At 43.0% G+C, this 9607-nt stretch overlaps 1 pseudogene; it reads right to left on the bottom strand.

Annotated features, from left to right (window-relative positions):
* The window catches only part of LOC149328570 (venom metalloproteinase Antarease-like), a 33922-nt pseudogene extending 24735 nt beyond the window's left edge, over positions 1-9187 (bottom strand).
* Between the last annotated feature and the right edge of the window lie 420 nt (positions 9188-9607).

The raw sequence follows: 9607 nt of genomic DNA on the forward strand, positions 1-9607 counted from the left end.
CAGCATTAGCTGATGACTTTAAGGCCTGTAGTGCCAGGTGGTACCTCAAAATGGCCGAAAAACGAAAATAGCAGACAGAAACGAATCATGAAAAAATATAGACGTGTGCTCCTTTTTTTTACTTATTGCGTTTTTCAGCCAGTCTGTGTGCAAGATGGCATCCCTGCGTTTTAAAGACCCTTGCCTACTGACCGTATACAATGAAGCCAAGCAATGACAAGTACGAGGAAACCAACGCCAGTGACTATCCATTTCCATGCACTAGAGCCTTTGAAGAATGCGTTAGTATGTCTACTTGCCGTTTATGTTTGTGATGGGAGGAACGTAATTGAAAACTGGGCACTAAATAATTTGGTCTTCCAAACACATTTAGGGAGGTGAGCAAACATCTGTATCAAATTCATATACCGCACCATTTCGCATTATTTTGTCTATTTTTCACCATCCCTTAATTTACAAAGCCACTGCAGTGGCTGAGTGGTTGTGGTGAATGGCTCCTGACCCGAAGGACGCGGCATCGATCCCGGCTGCAGCAGTTACATTTCGAAGGCGGCTAAACGCTAGAGGCCCGTGTTCTGTTTCGATGTCAGGGCGCGTTAATGATCCCCAGGTGGTCAAAATGTCCAAAGCTCTGTCCACCGGCGTCCCTCATAGCCGGAGTCGCTCTGGTACATTCAGCCCCATAAACCAACCATTAATTAATTTACAGCTTACTCTGTCAGAGCTGGTTAAATGACTCCAACTGGTCTAAAATATTCAAAAGCCTTCCACTACAGCGTCTCTGATAACCTATGTGCGTCTTTAGGAGTAGAGATCTCACGCACCGCATATACATTTTAAAGAGGTTTTACCACTTCCTTCTTCTTTCCTTTTTTTCATGAACTGCTCTAGCGCCGTCTGTTTAGAAACTACATTTATATGACATCTTGAGACTTAATTTCTAGAAAACATAGTATCAAAATTTGTTCTGCAATTGACAATGGTTCGAAGTTGCCTTAGTGATCGTATACAGTGAGGTGGTATTCCATTCCTACTACTGCATGGTAAAGGTGGTCTAACATATAAATTTATTAACTCCGCCTCATTCAGCCGGTATACAATATTTGTAGTGAGCTAGCATAAGAAAGCAGCCTACAGCTGGTACCAGAAAAACGCGGGCTGAAATTCTAAGGCTTCCCGTCGTTACAATCATATCAGCGCCAATCTTCACTGTAAGTGTTCCTTTTCATCCACAATCGTCTTCTTTGCGCTGTTTTTAACAGTTAATCTATTATGAAATGAATCTGTGGGGAGCGTCCGTCACACCATTACGATTATAACTAAGCTTACGCTAGAAAAGTTTTTAACCGTCATCACCAATGTCATTTCACCAGCTACTGCTTTGATTTGACAGGCGAATATATCGCGAGACAGGAATGCAGTGTAAAAGGCTAAAAAAGAAAAGCTCAAAATGTTGTCCGAACCCTGAACGGTTTCTTATCAGTGGCTTATTTGTATGTAGTTATCGATCTCAAAAGTTCGCAGAGCGGCATTGATTGCGCCGATCAACTTTAAACCATTTGCTGCACACGCAAAAAAAAATTCTCTAACCGCCAACGCTTATTTCATTTCTGGAGTACTTTATGGCTGCCGTAATAATAAACGGCTGGAAAATGACATCATTTTATTATTAAGCTCCGATCCTGTGGGTGCCTTGACATTTTAGGAAGTTTAGGATGCAATAAAACCTTTGAGTATTCGTACAATTGTCATTCTTTTCTTGAGCTCTCAATTAGAAGCACTTTTCAAGAAAACATTCTTCGACAAACACATCAAGTGAAACATCTTTTTTGAACGCACTATCGATGGCCAGCTTTATTTTATCGAGATTCAGGCACGATTGACTTCTTTCATTGCGAGTCTGCCTTAAAAAGGTTGTCTGAGGGGTCTGTAACATATCCTCGTCTGAAATGGACTTTTCCGGACACTTCGCTGCATTAAACTCAAAACTCACTTTCTGTGAACTAAAAACACGGTATTATCATTGCCCTTCAAAAATTTTTGAAGGGCAATGACTTTGAGGGCGTGTTCTTTAGGCAAAATGTCAAATTTGGCCATTTTGCGCTGCTTTCGGCAGAGGCCTTTCTTTGCCAGAGCTCTGTACTTCGGAAAACGCCCTTCTTGCTGGCCGAAAGTCGCCACCTCGTTTCTTGTTTAGTTTTTTTAGCCACAGGTGTTGCTTGTACGTGCCCCACTTTAACGTGGCTGTCTGTGGTCACGTGACCACTTAGTGCAAGCAGCTTGTGCCTGGCGCCTCGTGCGACTTTTGATGCCATCGTGGTTCGCGGTACGCTGCCGCTACCTCGCCAAACCGGTGATGTCTCCGGGCGTAATGCCCGCTCGTAGAAGGCCGCTAAATTATTGAAAAGCTTTCCAGAGAACTGCACGTACTTAGGCAGGAGGCCGTATTCCCCAAATGTCAAGCACATTGAGCACACAGAGCTGGCGCTTGGGACACTGCCCACACACAAGGTACCCGAAAATCCGCAAGTTTCTGCCCATTTCAGGATATTTCTGCAAATATTTAGCATACTGTTTCGGCTAGCCGTCGCTCAGTTAAAGGACCTATGCAGCGCACCATTAGCTTAATACATTTGTTTTGGTTATCCTTCAATTCACACCTACCTTTTCCTTGAAGTGGAGAATTGTCGTCCTTGTATTCATAGAGAACGTGCGGAACATCCCCTTCCATTGTTCTTTCCTGTCCACTCATTGGCTTTATTCGAAGCTCTGGTCCCAACACACCTTCCTAATTCATGAAAACAATTATCATATTTACCGCATAAGTATCTGAACATTCCAGGGCGTAGTTTATTTCATTTCGTTCTGAGTTCATTTAACTCTTTCGTCGCCCATTGATATCAGCTCTGGTTCACGTAGCTTGTGTGTAATGGCCTCGCAGCTGTCGTGACATAAACACGCCAATGTTGCAAGTTACTTGCATGAACGTGTTATACGCCAATGACGCACTGGCGCACTGAGGCTAAACGCACGGAGCACAACAATGCGTTTGATGCGCCTCACTGGCTCTCTCGGCACCTACTTGTGCGTACTGAAGATATGCGCTGCATTACCGCCGACTTACTAAAGCTTGTTATCTTAAGAAAGGCCGGATTGATGCGACAGTAGGAGGGCAGCTCGCGTTGCCGCTGCGCTAGCGGTCATTCTTATTACTGTTTCTTTACTGCCCACCTCCACTGGGTCACCACTAATGACTTGGCCGAAATGTTGCGTAAGAAAATACGGCCTAGGCTTTGGCAATAGTTATGGGCGAAACACTTCTTTCGGCTACGAAGAAAATTAGGCCGTGTTTACTGTGCCAGAAATCGTTCTCAACTGTCTCTTCACACACAGATACGCCTTCGGGCTATGCAAATCTCATGGAAGCGAATAATTGCGTTTAGTTTTTTTTCCTTTCTACACCACCTAGTAATAGCGTTCCAGTGCTAGTTGCGGAGTGCACGCGACTTGGACCAAAATGCAGACAAAAAGCTTCAAAGTCTTTCAAAGCAACAAAAAGATTAGAAAAGTGTTTATGGGCCCCTGCACTAAAATGTTCTACAGAAATGTCGTACCACTTGCAGTCCGTTTTCTTCAGAGACCATTACAGAAGCGAAGGATCGAGGGTCATGATATAAGTCTTCCTCGAGTACTTCCCCGTCCATCTGAAAGGAGAGTAGTGTGCAAAGTTGTACTTCTATATAAGACGCCACTGCATTCACAAAAAACACGCTGCATCTTACTGCGAAATTATGCATTCCGCACCCCGAAAATTGATGCTGTTTTTTGCGGTTTTACTGAAGGCCTCCAACACGACGCTCAAGGTCGGCGTCTCACCGGTGGACGTATCTTTACGCAAATGGAAACACCGATGCAAAGAGCTTAGGAACAGTTTCATTAGCCAACAGCATAACTTCACGCTGTCTGTTTACAGAAATTGCTGCTGAATCAGTCCAGGTGACGACAATAGTGGGGCTATTCTACGGGTCTTACCCCTTTGCTTACTAACCGGTGTTATCAGCACTCAGTGCGCTATTCCATTTCAGGCATGTTTTCCAATTACCTCATTGCAGTTAACTGGGAAGACTGCGTTCATTTTATGACATCATACAAAACTGGTGGCGTCAGCTGAAGAAAGTGAAACTACACATATGGGGCAATATTTTAGGCAGCAGTTCCTCAACCGTTACTGAGTGCATATATAAGACGCACCAAAGCAATACACAAAAAAACATGATCACCGAGCTAGTTTCTTTATATTTCTCTATGCTTCGCTTTTTGAACTCCTTGTGCATTAGCATAACCTAATAATTCCATGGCAATGTCTTCATTAGCATCACAAGTCTGCTGCTAAGGAAGGCATCCCACGTGGCAACAAAACTTCTCGATGCCCTTGCTCTCCAAAATTTAACAATTTATGGGTTAATTTTGCGCCCCCATTCCTATTGCTGGTTAGTAATCAGCGCTGCGACCTCAAGTATTAGCCAATATTCACGCTGTTTCGCTGGAGAACCAAGGATTGCTCGCGTACGCAACTGTTTGTAGACTGGCTGTGTACAGCAAACATTGTCATTGTTTTCGCGGCCCCTGGCGACAAATGTGCAAAAGCTATGAATCTAAGCTTATCAGATAAATGCCCAGTTTTGAGTGCGAGTAAGAGCGATGTAGTCAACTATCTGAATTCAAGTGACATCTAAAAATGAAAAGCTAAGGCAGACTGCGCTATGAATATGGTCAGTGCAAGCTCCTGCAGGCACGCTAATCCAATCAAGTTAATTACCTTAAAAAAACTAGTCATCTGTTCCTGCTAAAGTGAAATTCCAAAATGTCATCCTTCCTCGACGTCCACACAAGTGGCAGCCGTCGCTGCATTGGTGAAATGCTGTAGGAATATCCCCCGCGGTAGAATAGATTTTTAATCAGCAACACTTACTCATTGGCACCCACCAATTTCTTTAAGCAGCTTCTGTGGAAGCTGTATTGCTGTCCTGTGTAGCCGTATGGCTGAGATCGGTGGATACCAATGAGTAATTACTTCCTTACTACAGTGGCTGCACTACTCGCCAGGTCCGTCATCATCATCATCATAGCTTGACTATGCCCACTGCAGGGCAAAGGCCTCTCCCATGACTCTCCAATTAACCCTGTGCTTCGCCAGCCACGGCTACCATATCCCCGCAAACTTCGTAATCAAATCCGTCCACCTAACTTTCCGCCGTTCCCTGCTACGCTTGCCTTCTCTTGGAACCCATTCCGTCATCCTTAAGGACCAGCGGTTATCTTGCCTCCGCATTACATGACCTGCTCAAGCCCATTTATTTCACTTGATTTCAACTAGGATATTCAACAGGATGTTTCAACAGGTTTCAACAGGACCACCCCGTTCCTACTCTCTCGCCCACAGCAGAAATATCATCATAAACGAAGATGGTCTTTAAAATGTGTACTGTGTTTGAACTCCAATTTCTGCGACCGCATAATAGGTCTTTTTGGCACTGCTTCTTTTTTACTGCTCTTTAGAACGATTGGTTTTGGGTGCTGTGAGAGCATCTTTAATTTGGTTTTTCAGTATGTTAACCTGAGCCTTCGGATACATAATCTCTATCTAGGGTGCATACAAAATTATGCTCCTAAACATGTATTGCAGACATTAATTTTTACTCAACGAAATGGGTATAAGAAAAGTAACAACTCATTTCTTTTGATCTATTCCTATAGGTGTGAACAGCTAATCCTTGAAGGTACTCACTGGAAATCTTGGATAAAACAAAATATGATATTTTGTAGCACTACAGCCAACAAAACGGCCTCTTGTATGCCACTCACATTAATTAAATAGTACTATACTTACGTAGGTGTGCTGCATTACATGACCTTGATACGTCCTCAGCAAGAATTCTTTGTCTACAACCGAACTCTTCTCCAAGTTAAGGGTAAGATCATCTGTGATTTTTATCACTTTCGCGCCATTTTCACTGCGGCTCGAAGCTTCGGGAAGACAAGCGTTTCACCATACGAGACTGGAATGGAAAAGATGATTGGTAGTAGTAAGATTTTTAAATGAATTAAATAGGCATAGATCAGATAAATTTTTTTCATTCGTAGTCGTCGTGCCGTAATGCCCACCATATGCTCTTAAACAGAATTGTAATACGACTGCTCCAGCTTCGTGCATACCACTTGGGAGTCTATGTGGCAGTTTATTATTTTAGAGATCGCTGAGAGTCCATACGACTCCTGGCGCCACTGCCTGCGATGGCAGGCGCTGCCACCGGTGTGGCTTGTGGGGTAGTAGCCTCTCGTGACCATTCGCTTACCTTCCACCTGCCACGGTGGCCAGTTTTCTCAAAATCACATTGTAGGTTGTGGTGAGGCCACACAGTTACGTGACTTAGGCAGCCACCTTGGTTGCTTGTCCTGGTAGTCTTTGCTCACAACAGCAAAGATGGCACCGACGACGCGGTATTTTTCGGAGAACGAGAGCCTTAACGCTATTGTGTTAGCATTGTGTGCCACCACAAGGGTAGGAAAGCTTTGGTTCCAAAATAAAATTATTATCTACCGAGATAAACAGCACCTAGATAGACAGACAAAGAAGCGTTATTGGTTACTACACCTGTGAGGTTATCCGCGTGAGCTATTGTTCCTCGTGCGATTAAAGTTCATGGAGGTGCCACAAATAGGTATTGGCGTTTGGGGTTTGGGGCCTAGCGTGGCGTACGGGGTCTGTACACGCGTTGGACACGTGACGAACATGAGGTGGCATCCCGTGAGGGGTACCATCGTGCAGCCCGGAACCCCCCCCCCCCCCCCCCCCCCCCTCAGACATGCTTCGTTGCAAGAACTCTCAACAACTGCATCTACGATGTTTAGTGCAGCAAAATTTGTCGTAAAAACTTGCGCTGTAAAACAGACGCCCCGTGGGCAGAATAGAGAGATTAGTCGACAAGGCTAAAATTTATGCAGGAACTACGCGAGTAGGCAGTAAAGGAATCCTGACTCCACCAAATGCGCACCACAAATAGCTCTTTGCAGTAGATTTGCCCCGGCAGTTTTGATAGCCTAGCAAAAAAGATTGCAAGGTTATGATGAAATATGTTGAAACTCACAATGCTGTTTGAAATAAAATCAAAGCTGTCATGTTGCATCCCGGGTTTAAAGTGCATCATGTACACAAAACGAGAATTAGATCAAGCACAGATCTCTCTTAGAAACAAGTTAGAAACAAGGTTTTCTTAGAAACAAGTTAACATAGCTGATCTACAAGGGTACCGTTAGAAAAAACAGCAGAAAAACGACGGACGCTGGAAGAAAAGACATCACACAGCTGGCTCGCAATTTAGCGTTTATTCACAAAACAAACATTACATTATATGCAAATTTTCTAGCTATATGTTCTGGAATATAAACTAGATCAAATACCGGTATTACACAAGCTAGGCTTCTTTGTCCACTTCGGTAAAATGTGGTGGTCCAAAGAAAAAAGCACCTGAGGCCTGCTTCACTCACGATCTTTTAGATAACGTGTTAGGAAAGAGCACTCAAACTAGCCGACTTTTTCCATTAGTTTACAGGTTTATGCAAGATGCCATTTGTCTCTGAGCGGCCATGCTGCACAAGTTCTACTACCTCTTCACTGTCGCTAAAAACTCCGGGCACAATAATTGAAGCCAAGCTATCAGCACACAACTATCGGCAAATACCGAGACACGATGGGTAACCCAGGGATAAGCAAAGTTAGACAGAGAGCGCTAAATTTGCAGCTTTCAAAAAGTATTCGTAGCCTGCAACACATTATTGAAAGGCGAAAAGCAAGCTTCGCTTTCGTTATTCTACGAAAAGTACAAATCAAGCAAAGCAATACAAAGTTGGTACTGTATAAAAATTAACAAAAGGGACAGTAAAATATTCGGTCGCAAGTAGTTGTGCGAAAGAGTAGTAAATATTTCCGCAGCTTAGCCTGCTTTACCATTTTGTTCTAGTTAACTACTTAATAAATGGAACTTTTATTTTCTGCTGCCTTTTTTAACATTTGTTTTTGCCGTTGTGCACTACATAAAGCAGCACTGGGTGGGTACGTCTCTTAATGAGCTTCTGTTGCGCAAACTCGCTTTCAAATAGCTAATGACTATGGTAAGAAGAAACCAAGCCCATACACTAAGCTTTCATGTGCCAATCAGCGCATAGGCACAATTCTTATCTCAATAATTTTTCTCGGTACCTTGCAGTTCTACCTAAGCACCTATTATTTACGGGTAAAATACTGCTCATTGTCAGAGAAAACATCTCTGTTTCATAAGTATTTCTTTTAGGAAAAAGAAGACGTTGACATCAGCTTGGACGTTGGCAAAGTGCGTTTCTGTATTTTTTCTGTAGGAATTGTTGCTCGTGACTTAAAGAGCGAATGCGTGTATTTGCATTCCGCTACACAAACTGGTCTTCTCCCAACAGGTCGATAAGGCAGACGCACATATTTCTGGGGTGGTCACTGTAGTTTCAAGAGCTGAAGATATGTTCTATCTGCACAAAAATGTAGATATATAAACGTTCATTTTATAAAATATTATTATATGTTTCTTAGACTCCCTACCGTAAGTAAAGGAAAGTGTGTGGCGTAATTGATTTCGATTTCATTGAGTTATTTTAATTCATGAAACTATAGCCCATAAAAGGCCTTCATAATGATAGATACCTGAACATAGAAGCATATAAAGTTGTTACCTCTCACGCTTTCTAGAAGCCCAGGACAGCTTATCGTGATTGATGACTGTAGTTTTTAGCAGGCATTTTTACAAGTATCAATTTTATGAGCATAAATAATCACGGGCAAAATTTTAAGTGCCTCTGAAAACCCGTTTCTGCTTACATTAAATAATCAAGTCGCTCCTGCAGTCCTCAGGCTCTTCTGCTCACAATACTTTAAATCAAGGGAGTGTTGAAAAATTCTGCAATTTTTTGCCATTCTTTTTGCGCAGAATTTGCTTAGTACAAAAATGGACTTACGTGGAGTACCCTCGGTCAGGCAAAATAGCAAAGGAACGGCAATAACCAAAAAACTCCGATACCGAATAAAGTGCTCTAAAGATTTCACTAGCATATTTGGTCGACGTGATGGCTTTAAGGTCAACCGTGCGGAGGAAGAAAGCATTAAGCGACACGTAGTCGCTACCGTCGACAGCGGTACTGTCGGCTCTGAACAAGGGATTTAAATAAGACTTCTTTCTATTACTATACTACATATGCTTTCCGAGTCGCAGATCTGCGACAAGCACAGCATTTAAGCCCACCTTCTTAGTATGATATATCGAGTGGGACACTCCACGCCGGCACCCATTTTTTCTGCTGTCTAATGAAGGTGAAGGTAGAATTCAGCTGAATAAGATGAGGAGGTCACGGTGGTATGACATATTCCATTGAAATTAAATGACACTACGCAGCAACATAAGAAATAAATGAAGGTCGTCATGTTCCAGACTTTATGCTTTGGGTCAGGAGTAAAATAAATCTGATTACATTTGTGACTGGCCTTCGCTTGAAAAAGCATTGCCACAAAATGTTGAACTCCTGC

The sequence above is a fragment of the Amblyomma mixtum genome, chromosome 9 (assembly GCF_055824585.1).
Source record: "Amblyomma mixtum isolate Tamu chromosome 9, ASM5582458v1, whole genome shotgun sequence".
NCBI lineage: Eukaryota > Metazoa > Arthropoda > Arachnida > Ixodida > Ixodidae > Amblyomma > Amblyomma mixtum.